The sequence below is a fragment of the Rousettus aegyptiacus genome, unplaced genomic scaffold (genome assembly GCF_014176215.1).
Source record: "Rousettus aegyptiacus isolate mRouAeg1 unplaced genomic scaffold, mRouAeg1.p scaffold_m13_p_14, whole genome shotgun sequence".
NCBI classification, from domain to species: domain Eukaryota; kingdom Metazoa; phylum Chordata; class Mammalia; order Chiroptera; family Pteropodidae; genus Rousettus; species Rousettus aegyptiacus.
In genome coordinates this window covers 34,251,019-34,265,660 of record NW_023416289.1, presented here as the reverse complement: position 1 = coordinate 34,265,660, position 14,642 = coordinate 34,251,019, and the positions used below count along the sequence as shown (strand labels likewise).

Genomic DNA, 14,642 nt, shown 5'->3' with positions numbered 1-14,642 from the left:
TCTCTGCTCCTTGAAATTTGTTGGCGAAACTAGGACTTGGGAATCTGAGGTCTAAGCAGTTTCAGTGCTGACAGGGTGCCAGGCAGCTGTTTAAGAACATGGGGATATGCATGCTTCTTTCTCATAGCAGCCAAGGGTGTGTCCTGGGAGGCAGGACTGGAAGACTCTGGAAATTGTAAGCAAGGAGTATGGAATAGATGAGTTAAGAATACAGATCCTCTACACGGCATCCTGCCAAGAGCCACCAGCACTGTAGGTGCGCTCAAAATCTACCTGGGGTTAGATCTTATATCAGGTGCTCTTACTGCTCCCCCAATAATAATCATGGAGGGAGGAAATGTTGGGAGATGACAGATATGTCCATGGCCTTGATGGTGGTGATGGTCTCACAGGTGCACATGTACCCCTAAACTCACTGAGGTGCACACAGTAAATCCGTACATCTTTTTATTTGTTGAAAGAAAGAAAAAAAGAATGCAGGTGACAGGCAGTCGAACATCCCACAACTTCCCTTGTCTGCCACTTCCTCCCATGTGACATCACCTCTATGAGCCTATTTCCTCCTGGGATGCAGACAGTGATACTAGGAGTCCCATCTTACAGGTTGTCAGAAAGAGATGAACTCCCACATGTGGAAATGTTTAGAATTGTAAGAGATACATACTTACTATGATATTGTGTCAGAAGCTCTTAGTCCATCAAACTTACACAAGCATACATTCACTTTTTAGAGTTGCTTCTCAAACCTGGAAACAGCCCTCCCTTCTCCTTCCAGTCTTAGGGCCCCGCCACCCCATCCCTGACTCCCTGCCACTGCCCAGCTCCCTCTGCAGTGAGCAGGATGCAGGCCAGATATGCTGAGGTTATGACGTCTCAGCCTTGCCTTTGAAGCACGAAGGCTGCCGTGGACAATAACTAAACATTTTGGGTATGTCTGTCACTGGTCCCATTGCTGGTCCTAAAGCCAGACAACATCCATCCTTGGGGCTTTTCAGGGGATCAGTTCCTCATCTGAACTATTCTCCTTGATAGTTTCAGGACTTGCTCCTTCCCTCCATGCAGGTTTAAATATCACCAGCTCCAAGAAGCCCTCCTTGACCACCCAACATAAATATGCTCTCTATACCTTTCAGTTCTGACTTATTTCCTACTTAATACTTCCTAGCAGCTGAAATCTTACTTTGTGTACAAGATATGACCCCCGCCCTGCCCCCCAGAATATGAGCTCTAGGAGCCTACAGTGTTATCCATTGGCAATTTGTTGGACCCACCACACTTAGCTCAGGGTCTGCCATAGATCACACTCTTAGGAAATGTCAGAAATGAAAGAAAGGGTGGGTGAACATAGAAATGAGGGTCTGGAAGTTCGTGTCTCCTCTAGTCTCTGGGCTCCGAAAGGCAGACACGAGCATATGTTTTGCTTATTTTATTCCCCAGGTCTAGAGCATATCCACCCCCTACACACACACTGTTACTATTTGTGATCAATCCATATTCTGAGAACATGAAACACTGGTGCTTAGACTATGCTCAGAATTTCCGTTCACCCCTCCTCTCCCCACTCGGCCCCCTCACAGGAGCTCCCATCTTCTCCTGAAGGATGCAGGAGTTCAGGCTGTTGCCGTGGAAACTCTAGGAAGGCAGGGGAAGGTGGTGGGGAGGCTGGGAAGGTACAGAGAGTGGGATTTTCCAGGCTCTGCAGTAAGACTATAGGGTCAATCTTGGGACCGCATCTATTTCTCTACTGATCCCCCCACCCCGTCTCTCTCCATGTATGTCACCCCACTGCCTTCATTTTGCTTTGGCAGTCTTGGGTCCATCTCACCTCTCCTGCCTCTCTCTCTAGCTTTGTCTCATGTATATCTCTCATCTTTCTGTATCTATTTACTTAATCTATCTATTAAACATCATTATCATTGTCTCTCATCTATCATTTATCTATCTTGTATTTATTGGTATCTGTGTATCTTCTAAGTATCATCTGTTTATGTATCATCTGTATCTATCTATCTATCTATCTATCTATCTATCTATCTATCTATCTATCTATCTATGTATCTATCTATCTATCTATCTATCCATCCATCCATCCATCCATATATCATCTGTACCTATCACTTCTCCCCACTCCCAGCCATAGTCGTTAGGTAAAACGTCAACCCTGGATGATTGTAGCTCCCACTCCCCAAGTCCCTCAATTTTTTCCCCAATTTTTTTTATTGTGGTAAAATATGTATATATACAGTTAGGTAGTATTAAGTATATTCATACTGCTGGGCAACCATCACCACCATCTATACCCACAGCTCTTTTCCTTTTGTAAAACTGAAACTCTGTCCCCATCACACACTAACTCCTCATTCCCCGTTCTCCTCCATTCCCTGGCAACCACCATCTGATTGTCTGCCTCTATGAATTTGGCTGCTTTAGTTACCGCATATAAGTGGAATCATACAGTATTTATCCTTTTTTGATTGGTTTATTTTGCTTATCATAATGTCTTCAAGGTTCATCCATGGTATAACAGGTGTCAGAATCTCCTTCCTTTTTTAGGCTAAATAATATTCCATTGTGCGGGTGGACCACATTTTGCTTATCCATTCATCCATTAATGGAGACTTGGGTTGCTTCTACCTTTTAGCTCTTGTGAATAATGCTGCTATGAACATGGATGTGCAAATGTAATTTCAAGACCCTGGATCATATGGCAATTTTATTTTTAATTTTTTGAGCCAACTCCATACTGTTTTTCACAAGGGCTGTGGCTTGCAACCCCCCAATTTTAACCATAATAAACAATGTGACTGGGATGGATTTCTAGCTCTGTAATTTATCAGAAGAGGACTAGTGGTACTTTCTTAGGTAACTTCAGGCCTGTCACTGTAGCCACAGTTTCCAATTTTGAACCTACACCATAATTACAGAAATTATGCACATCAGGTCTTCAAATAACATCATTTTATTTGACGTCATTTAGTTGTAACTTTGATGAGATGCCATAGGAACTTAACTCTTGTTTGTATCAATTAGTATATAAGAACATTGGTTTTGTTATACATCACTTCTCCTAAAATCACAGAACTTATCGATGACATTGTGTGAGGACTACTGTATTGTTTATTTTTGGCATTTATCCTATGCCGCTCAGTCCTCTAAACTTATTTTTCATTAATGGTCACTTGAGATATGTTCTGATATTGTCCAAATATTACATATAACAAACAGAAGGACAGAGAAGTCAATAAGTTGTGGAGAGTCACACAGCTAGTAAGTGGTAGAGCCATCACTCAAACACAGGCAGCCAGACTCCATGGTCTGGGCTCTTCAGCCAGGGCTGTGCCCACATGTATTAGACATCTAAGGGCTGACACTCATTTTAGAAATGGGACAACTGAGGCACCAGCTCATATGTTAGACATGAGTTACCACTCTCTGACTCCACCTATTTCAGTGACAAGATTTTCAACATGGAGCCACCAAAGAGGTTTAGCTAGTTACGTATAAACAATATGTTACCACAGCCCTGTGGTCTCTGTATTGAAAAGCATTCATGAGAAATAAGTCATTTAAAAGGTGAAATTTAAAAATAGAAATAGAGCATTCTAGACCTTTTTTCCACAGTGCTCCATTCTGGACACCACTGGTCTAGTCGAGAGATAGTGGTGTCTATGGAGAGTGAAATTTCTGGACTGACTTGAAAGATATACCGAGGAATATATCTTGAGGCTTCTTGACCTGTTGCTGGTGGGCTGAGTTTGTGGGTGGTTAGGTCAGATCTGAGCTTGCACTGTTTGTACTGAATATCATCCCAGGGAGGCATCCAGGGTATGGCAGAATATATGTTTCTGGAGCTCAGAAGGGAAGTCTGGGCTGGGGATGGAGATATGAAAATAAGACTGAATCCTACAGGTGTTTGTATGCATAGAGGAGACCATCTTTCAATTTCTCTCTCTCTCTCTCTCTCTCTCTCTCTCTCTCTCTCTCTCTGTTTCTCTCTGTCTCTCTCTGTCTCTGTCTGTCTCTCTGTCTCTCTCTCTCCTCTCTCTCTCCATTTATTTATCTATCTATGTATCTATCTATCCCAAAGCCATGATCTTCATTAGAAAAAAGTGACTATTTTATTTGTAGCGTCCATCCAGCCATCCTTTCTGTTATCCATCCATTTATCCAACAAAGAAAGAAAATATATCTCTAAGAAAAAAATTGTGAACACTATAATGATAAATTTAATTTTGTGTTTATTCATTAAATATAAGCTAAATGACACTGCATGATCTCTTTCCAGCTCCTTCTCTGAATTCGCCTCCATCTACTTTCTACCCTGCACACTCACCAGCAGATACCTTGGGCTCCTTGCTGTTTTCCAAGCATGACCAACATGCTCCACCTCCTGATGTGTCCAGGTGCTATTCTCTCTGCCCAGAATGATTGTTTTTCTACTAATTCGAAGAGCTGTGCCCTCCGTTCTTTCAGGTCAGTGCAAATACCGCCACCTCCAGGTTGACCTCTTTGATCAGCTGATCTAAAAGAACCTTCTCCTTCACTCTCCTTCTCCTCACCCTGCTTCTACTTTATAGAACCTATCAGCATCTGTTATTTAAGTTGTATTTATTGACTGATATTCTCCCACAGATAAAAGATTCATAGTGGGGTATTTGTCTGAGTTTCTATTTTATGTATCACATTTCACTCAGTGCTGACCCATAGTGGACCTCAAGAAATATCTGCAGAGTAAACACATAATTTAGTGGTGAAGGAATGAAGGAAATATCTGCAAGAGGTCAGAAACCTGGCCTTATCTCCTCTTTTATTTTCCAGGTCTGGAATAGAGTATGTAAGGCAAAGTGTCTCAATGACTCCACGTAGGTGTAATGTTCATCTAACAATGTGCATTCATGTACAATATCTGTATGTACTAAACTGGCAAACGTGAGAACATGAGCTGCTATGTCACTACTGTTGGAATGGGGTCACCATTTCCACCTGAATTGGTGGAGGCTGAAACAGCTGCTTTTTATTTTATTTCTTTGCTCCTTCTGCAGAGATGGTACCGATGGCACATCTCAATACGCACAGCAGATGTGGAGCCTGTGCTGGCAGCGACATCCCCGGTGGCTCGAGTCTGGCATCCGCCCCTCTGTCCCCTCTGCAGCTCTGGAGCCCCCACCTCTGCAGAGCTGCCTCTGGGCTCAGACCATTCATTGCCATCGCGATCATGGCTCCAGTGGAAGTGATGAGGGACTGCAGCGAGTAGGGAGGGAAGGGAGTGGAGGCAGGGAGATCCGTTAGGAAGTAGTGGAGATGGAAGTGGGGGGAGGGTGGGGACTGGGACAGCCGGAGGTCAGCCATGGACATGGTTAGTGACACAAGCGAGGCCCTCTGGCTGCAGCCCTTGGCTGCCCAGCAGAGTAGATGTGGAGCCTGACTAGGCCTAGGACCCCCTAAACCACCCGGGTAGCCACCCCTCACTGTGCCCCTCAGCCTTAGCCTCCCAGCCAGAGCCCCCACAGCCTCAACTTCCAATCGGGATGGCTGCCAGTCTCCTTGAAACCATGAGCCAGTTCAGAGAGAGCAACACGGGGCTGTGTCTGAATCGCATATTTTTTTAATCACCAGCAGCTGCCCCGATGATGGAGGGAGCTTCTTCCCAGTAGCCACCCAAGGAGGGCAGATTCAAACAAGGGACCAACAGCCTCCAAAGTGCATGTGGCCTCTGCCCCGAGGGCTCCATGGGTCACTATACCTGTGTGGCAGCCCTCTTCCATACACGCCTGGATGCACGCCAAAAATCCAGACCCGGGAGCCTGGGGACTAAGGCCTGGGCAGATGTAGCTCTGCGAAGTACCCTCCCCAGAGGTTCACCCTGCATCCAGAGGAGACTGCCTGTTCCTCAGTCTCCTGCAGCAATTGCTCTGTGACAGAAACTTCATCTCAGGACCTACCTCCCTGCCCTTTGTACCCCGTATTTATGTGAGTGTGGGTGGACACTTACATCCCTCCTTTATTGGTGCTCCTCAGCATGTCCCTTGGAAGGGATACCTTGAATCTGCCCCAGGGTCTTCACATGTGCTGGGCCCTCTGAGCATCTCCCCTTCTCTGGCTCTATCCAGTCCACCTATATAGAAGCTCTCTGGGCCACCATTTGCTCGTAAATAAATGAGAATAATATCCATTCATTGAGATGTGCCTGCAAAACTCACGAGTTTGTGATCTGGCTTAAAAAACCACTCAGTTGCCTACAGAATTCTAATAATGGAAATTATGTTACTTCTATTCTGGGATAGAAGATCTTACTAATTTCTGCCCCCAAACTGAGGCAAGTTCTCTGAGTTTGATCACATTGTGTGGTTGAGATTTCTCAGGGCCATCCTTTGAGGCACAGTCACTAAGTCAGCATCTATGAAGGGCCTACTGTATGCTGGGCCTTGATTCTAAGTCCCTGCTCTTTTCCTTTGCCCACTTCAGCAGTTTCCATGGCAACACCTTAACCTGCCTGGTTCCCCACAACAGGTCATCACCTCTGTGGGAGGATGGGCAGAGGGGCAGACATCAAACCAGCCTGGCTGAGAAAGTCTCTCCATCTGAGGTTCCTGTGGTTTTTTACACATGTTCAAGCGCGTCACTATTAGCATCTCTTGTCAGTGTTAGGGAAAACTAGCAGCCCCAGCATTTACAGACATAGATAGAAACCCACATCTCCTCTGAGGACCACTGTTTCTAAGCCCCATTTAGTCAGAAATATTGACGGAGCACCCCCATTCTCGTGTGACTAAAGCTGTTCTAAACATGTGGAATAAAATGGAGTCCACGGACTGTCAAGAGAGACACCTTCACCCTCATTCATTCATTCATTCAAAAAGTCATTCACATCCAGACATGGAATACTATTCAGGATTAAAGAGATCTGAGCTAACAAGCCATGAAAAGACATCGAAGAACCTTAAATGCACATGACTGAGTGAAAGAAGCCAGTGTGACAAGGCTACATGTTGTATGATTCCAAGTTGATGACATTCTGGAAAAAGTACAACTGCAGAAACAGAAAAAGATCAGGTGTTGCCAGGGGTTGTGAGAGGGAGGGTTGGGTGGAGCCCAGAGGATGTTTAGGACAGTGAAACTACTCTGTAATGTTGTCGTGGTGGAGACATGTCATTACACATTTGTCCAAACCTGGAGAATGTGCAAGACCAAGAGTTAACCCCCAGTCCACCTTCCACCACCTTCTGCATGCACAAATCAGGCCCCTGCGACAAAGAGTGACCCAGCTTGACGTGTCAGCAGTGCCAAGGCTGAGAAAGGCATAACGTCGTATGGAATTCACTACAACAAGCGTATCTAAAAAGAAGTTTGCATCACAACATTGAAATGTGAAATGTGCGCCCATGAAAGCCAACTGTGTGCTGAACCCCCTTCAGGCATGTAAAACAGGGATCAGTTATGTCAGACTGTGAGGAGAAAGAACAGCTGGTCCCAGGAAATTCAGGGGAACTGGCTATCAGTGGCATCTGGGGATGTAACCTGCAAAGCAGACAGCTGCGATTAAAATATTTTGACAGTTTGAACATGGGCAGCACTGTATCACTAGCCATACCGAGTTTTTCCCAAGAAGCTGCTCTCCTCATGAGTTCTGTGAAAACACAAGCACTTCCTTGACCTCCTCTGGGGAAAGTTCTGTTGGGTGTTATCAGGCCGAGCTTTTGTCCAGCAACTGGACTGAGTCTTGACACTCTACTGCACCTCCTTGGACACGACAAGCTATGTCAGACTGTTTCTTCCAGCTGAACCTTCTTTTCCACCCCAGATGGGACAAATGCCTCCTGAGAGGTGTGTAAAAGGACAGTGTCTGGGTGTAAAAAAGAAAAGAGAATTCTTCCTTCTTTTACTGAACAGGCACTGATGCCTCCCATGACCCCCCACCTCCTGGCATTCACACCCCTTTTCTTGAGTGCACATGGGATGTGTGACTTGCTTTTAGCAAGCAGTATATGGCAAAGGTGACGAGATGTCACTCTCATAATTACGTTCCATCTCATAAGACTATCTTGCCAGCAAATTTGCTCTAGACTCTCTTTGCTGGCCATGTTGTGAGAGCTCAAATGGCCAGGGACCACCGGTGCCACTAGAAGATGAGAATAACATCCAGGAGACCACAAGCAAGAAGTTGGGCCCCCGGTCCCATGGCCACAGGGAAACAAACCCTGCTAACAGGCTGTGGACTTGGAGGCAGGTCCTTCCCCAGTCCAGCCTCCAGTTGAGAACACAGGCTGGCCGCCACCTGGACTGCAGCCTGCTGAGACCCAAGCAGTGTCCAGCCACACCTGCACCCCTGGTCCATGGAAATGGTCACTGTTTTGAGGAACTAAGTTTGTGGTTATTGTAGCATAGCAATTGAAAACTAAAATGCTCACCCTGGGAAAACATAGATGAGTGCTTTTTGTGATCAAAGTGTGCCAAAGGTCTTGTTAAGCATGACCCAAAGCCATTAGTATCAAAGAATAGATAATGACTCTGACCACATATGATCTGAAATGTACCTACCAGGCAGCGTTGAAGGATGGAGAGACCCATCATAAACAAGGCTGAGCTGCTCAAGGGCCACCTGACCATGTCACAATCAGCCCAAAGCCCCCAGTGGATTAATAATGTTCGTGCAATGAAGAGGAAGACTGTGAGGCCACAGAATTTCCTCTGTGAGGGAACCTGGGGGAGGGGAAATATTTTGTAAGAAGTAGAAAGTTAGGGATATATCCTGAGGCTTCATTTGCTTTTCCTTAACTCATGCCACATTGTTGCAAAAAAAAAAAAAAGAAAAGAAAACAGACAATATTATTACTGTGTCTCTGTGCGTATCTGTGTGTGTCTCTGTTTGTGTGTATTTATACATGGAGATACAAAGTAAGAAAAGAGAAACTTCCCCCATTGGTTTATACCTCTCATTTTTTCCCCCAAGACATCAGAACAAGGAGTGTTTATGGTTTATTAATCATTGGCCAAGTACTGTTACCAGAATCCATAATTCCAAGCCATTGCATTATCAAATAGAAGGACAGGTTTTTAGCTTCTGTCCTTACTTTTATATAATTACAACTAGCAGTGTGCATGGAAATAATCAGCAAAGTAATCTTGAAGGGCTCGAACACCTTCCATTTAGAAAAGGACAGCCACTGAATGTGAGTACATTGTGCCTTTGCTGAAAAGCCCCTCTCCTTTTCCTCTTCATAAAATGGCAGCATAAACACACGTACACCCTGAGTTCCCAACATGCATTGATCATGAATTCGGGGAGCATTCTATGTCACAGCTTGGATTGAGGTCTCCTGTGCACACGCTTGGCCTGGAACAATGTTCTGATGGCTTCTATTCGGGGAAAGAATATCAATCCCAAAAGTCTAGCCTTGGAACCTTTGCCATCTAGGGTCATCCATATCTCACTAAAATTTGTCACTGGGTGCTCTGTCTTCATGGCAACCTCTCTCCCGAGCCTCAGGTGCATCCTCTCTGCCTAGACCATGGTTGCGGTAGCATCTCTTACGTGGGGTCTGGACACGCTGCATCCCCTCCGTGCACACAGCAGCCTCATCATCCTCTCTCCATACCCCTCCTCAAAACTGCCATCTGCCAGCACATTTAGCTAACATCAGTGGGGTCACTAGGTTACACATAAACAGACAACTTTCCCTTCCAGCAATTTCCTTCTGGGTTGGGGGGGTTGGTTATATTACTCAGGCAATAAACACATTTGAGGGTTATCTCTTGTACTGGAACCTGCCTTTGGTTACCTCTTCACCGAAGCATGAGGTTTTTCTTTTGAATTAACTCAATTCCCCCACTGCGGCCACTGCCCCCAACTTACAGCCGTATTAGCAAGACAGTGGGTTTTAAATCAACCAGTGTACAACCTCCCAGAAAGCTGTGGTGTCTGTGTCCAGAAAGCAATTGGTTTTCTTTTCCAGTTTGCGGGATTGATCCACCTTCTCAGTGTTTTATCTCATACCTCACAACCTCCTATGTGTTGAAAATGGCCTTCCTTTAGCAGCCTTCCTGGAACCCCACAGACGTGAAGGTGTTTGGCAATGTTTGAAGCATCTTGCCTCCCTTCCAAGAGAATATAACCAGCTCAGGGCTACAACATTTTAGATCCAGAATGCAGTGTACATCACCCTGATCCTGAACTGCTTTGAAAAATGAATGAAATACAATTAATAATATTGTAATTGTATGGTGCCAGGTGGGACGGGACTTAGTGGGGTGATCATGCAGTAAGTTATATAAATGTCTAACCACTATGCCGTACCCCTGAAATTCATATAATATTGTATGCCAACTGAGTTGGGGGAAATTTTTTTTAAATAATAAAAATAATAAATAAAGAAACAAACAAAATGAACAAACGAACAGGAAAACAGTTACCTCTGGGTAGAGGAATGAAGCTGTGACATATGGTGGTAGGAGATGGAGACAGTGGCAAAATCATATTTCTTAACTGAGATGATATTCATCAGTGTGTCTATTTTATACTTCTTAACCTATGCATTTATGTTTTATGCACTTTTTGGAAAGTGTATTTTATTTTCCAGTATAAAATGCTAGAGGAAAATAAATGAGTTTATTCAGTTATACTGAGAAGAAAATACAGCGTTCGCTAGAGCAGATGTTTAAAACCCTGTGAGCTGTTCCTGTCACCCTGAGTTGCACATCTGGCACACAGTGTCCTGCAATAATCGCCATTTGGCTGCCCATTCATTAGGCTTAACACATTGACATTTAAGTGCTAAATACCATTTCTCAAAACCCAGCACAGAACTGCTCAGAGCTGTTTTCACTCACAAATTTCCAACCTCAGTGAGTCACAGCACGTTTGCATCATTTGTACAATTTGGGAAGTGATCCAGTGATTCTGTTCAGGGCACATCTCTAAAGCTGCCACCAAACAAGCTCTCTCCATAGTTACCTTTCCCCTCCCCCTTTCTTTCTTTCAAGTGTCACAGAATTGTCTTTTCTTACAGCAAGGGATTCCTCGCAATTTAAGAAAATTTCCATAACATTTTTCATTGTGAGATATGAAATACACGAGGGCGAAAGGCACGTGTCACTCATTTGCACAGGTTAACAGGACTGTGACTATTTCCTAAGTTAATAAAGGGAACGGGGTCCCAGGAGCCCCCACCGCCCCTCTCTTCAAGAGGTAACCACAGTCTCCGCTTTTATAATAATGATTATTTTGGCATTCTTTGTAGTTTCACGGCCTGGGTGAGCCATGGTTTATTTTTGTAAAATAGTGATATTCTCTTTTTTGTTTTCACTCTTCACATCTCCCCTTCCCTCCCACTGACGGTGAGATTTTTTGCCCATCTACTGTAGGGATCAAGTTTCTCTTTTCTCTTTTTAATTTGATTGTAGTAAAAGCACATCTTATAAAATTTAGCATCTTCATCATTTTTAAGTGCACAGTGCAGTGGCACTAAGTACATTCATTGTTGTGCAACCATCACCACCATTCATTTCCAGATTTTTTTTTCATCTTGCAAAACTGAAACTCTGTCTACATTACACAATAAATCTCCCCTTTCTCTCCCCCAGGCCCCCGGCACCCACCATCTTAATTTCTGTCTCTATGAATTTGACTGCTCTAGGTACATTCTTTTAAGTGAAACCATACAGTGACTGGCTTATTTTACTGAGCATATGTCTTCAGGTTCATGCATGTTGTAGCCTATGTCGGAAGTTCCTTTGTTTCTAAGGCTGAATAATACTCCATTGCATGAATGCACCACATTTTGTTTATCCATTGGACACCTGTCCATGGACACTGTGCTCTTTCCACCTTTTAACCATTACAAATAGGGGGTTCACTCACAGTTTTGTTCCTGGGACACACAAGAGTGAATAGCCCATATGTAGGTGTTATTCAATATGTGCATAACAAGAGAAGGGATGAAGGAGGAAATTCATGAATGGTGAGAAGAGACCATTGACATGCCTCAGACACTTGCACAGCTACTGGAAAATTGTGATTTCTGATCCTGCAGAAGGCAAACACAGTTCGGTTTTGCCTCCCTATAAAGCCCTTTTATCCAAAGACCCAATTCAATAGGCATGAAACACAAACCTGAGCCACTGATTAGAGTCTCAAGTCCACGCCTCCCCTCTGTACCCCCAGTCAGGCAAGTTCCGGGGTCTGTCATTCTACCATCCACATTCTCCCCCAGAGTTCTCACGGCTGTGGGGGATGGAGGCAGACTCAGGTTGCCATGGAAACCTGTGCTCTAGTGTGCTAAGGAATAATTTCCAAAATTAAGTGAAAAAGCCAGATTTTAACATGTATGTATGAAGATGAAATTATTATTATTATTATTATTATTTTAAAAATTGTAGTTAGAAATAAACACACACATACATATAACACACACACTTAAAACACTTAAAGAATATTTCAGGGCGGACACACAAGAAAACTGTCAACCGGAGTGGGGGAGTGGAGGACAGAGAGAGCAAAGGTGGAAGCAGATTTATTTCTCTGCTACCTCTTCTCTCATGTTAACATTCAAATGTATCGCCTTTCCTAAAACTTAAAAAATGGCAGAAGCAAGAGTATCCAGAAAATCTAAGCTACTGGTAAAAAAGCTCACACTGTCTATGGCCTTGCCATCCTGAACGTGCTCAATCTCGTCTGATCTCAGAAGCTAAGTAGGGTAAGGCCTGGTTAGTACTTGGATGGGAGACCACCTAGGAATACCAGGTGCTGTAGGTGTTAAAAAACAAACAAACAAACTCATACTCACAGGACTCCTAGATGGATTAGAAGCAGACTCCACAGTTATTAAGTAATCAGCAGCCCTGCTCCCCGTGGTTCCTACTCACTGTGGACACACCCTGTGTAATCCCTGTGAGTGCAAGGGGACCTGTTACTATGATGAGATCATGTTTCCATGGTCATGTGACCTTCTCTGGCAGAAGGGAGGATAACCTAGGTGGGCCTGACCTAATCAGCTGAGCTCTTTAACAGCACAGCGTGGTCTCTAGCTGGTCAGCTAGTCAGCTGATCACAGAGGGACATGCCACCTTCTGGCCTGGAAAAGAGAGGTGGACGCCACATTACGATTTGCGTATGGGATCATGTGACAAGGAACAGGGGATCTAGTTTTGTAGCTGCAACAGAATGAATTCTGCCAAAAAAAGTTTCCCTGTGAGTGTGTATGTGTGTGTGTGAGTGCGCGCGCACACGCACGCACGCATGTGTACACATGCGCATGTGCTTGCAAGAGAGCCCTGTCCCTCAGATAAGACCGCAGTCCTGGCTAATGCCTTGACTTTAGGCTGATAAGACCCTAAACGGCAGTCCCAGCCAGCCTGACTTTGAATTCCTGAGCTGGAAAACTGAGAAATGATGAATTTCATGCTCTTTCGAGCCTCTGAGTTTGTGGTGATTTGTTACAAAGCAACAGAACACTAATAGTACACCTTTTGCTGGTCACTCCACAAATATGTATCAAATGCTAGCACATGCTGGGCCCAAAGGCCATGCACCAGGGAAACGAACATGAAGGTCCCAGTGGGTCTGGGACCACAGCCCTTTGCCCCTAGCCCTTCAGAATGGAGGCTGCAGTTCTCAAGCTGGAATGGACATGTCATTATGGAGACCAGCCTAGCATCACACAGACCTGGTCCACAGTCTAGTACTATCAGTAACAGAACCTCCGGCTGGTGCCAGAATTTCTCTGATCTTGAACTTTTCCTTTGCAAAGAGGGGATGGAGACGGTGCCTCCCCCGTGAATGAAATGACTTGATCTACCCATAAAGCACTTGGCTTGAGGCTTGGAAGACCTGACACACATGCAAAAAATGTGGTACCTGGAGTTATCATATCTAATCTTTTTATTCGTGTGTCTATGAACATATATATAAAGGCATACATAAATGTATTTTCAGATGTCACACACACAGAATGAGGCACCCACACAAACACAAATACTTCTTGTTCTAATACATGTATTAGTGGAATTGTTTGGTGAGCATTTAATTGACACAGACTGCTTTCCAGATACCGTGAAGGGTCCATAGGACAGAAAGTTACTTCCTCAGAGAATAATGTTGGGAATTGACCAGCTCTCAAACTGTACAGAAAAAACTGCTTAGGAACAGAATGTGGTGATAACAGTGCGCCAAGCAGATGGTTAGTATTACATTTTTGTTTTATTTTGTTTTCTTGTTTTTTACTTTCCCCCCATGTTTTAGAAAGCTTTTTCTCGGGTATGTTCTCTGTCCCGGGCTGGGTCCGAAAGAGCCGTCACCATCCTTGGTGACATGAGTGTATATACTGCCTGGACACCACCCTGGCCCTTACTTAGCTCAATAGAAATTCCGTGGAATTCTGCAGAGCTGAGGGCCTATCTTGGCCACTTGGCCTCATATGAAAATCCTAACAGCTTCTCATTCAAAAATGTTTCTGTCTCCAAATGTTATTCCCTTGTCCATTCTTCCCATTTTGTTCCAGAGGGCTTTTTTTTCTTAGGCCTGGCATGCTTGGAGTACTCGCTGATCACTTCTAGACAAAAGGCAGCTCTGCTCAGGTCCCTGGAAGGCAAGAGCTGGTGGCCGAGGTTTCTCAGCTTCACCCTTAGGGACACTAGGGATATTTGGG

The 14,642-nt window shown here is 44.5% G+C and overlaps 1 long non-coding RNA gene and 1 pseudogene across 1 annotated transcript in view; both read left to right on the top strand.

The window, feature by feature from the left end:
* LOC107502313 overlaps positions 1-5,245 on the top strand; it is a 45,281-nt gene extending 40,036 nt beyond the window's left edge. The window contains exons 2-3 of the long non-coding RNA XR_001594954.2: positions 4,286-4,473; positions 5,043-5,245. This is a non-coding gene — a long non-coding RNA (uncharacterized LOC107502313). The remainder of the gene's footprint in view (positions 1-4,285; positions 4,474-5,042) is intronic.
* A 7,387-nt stretch (positions 5,246-12,632) lies between these two features.
* Positions 12,633-12,751, top strand: LOC118611788 (annotated as a pseudogene).
* The last annotated feature ends 1,891 nt before the right edge of the window (positions 12,752-14,642 follow it).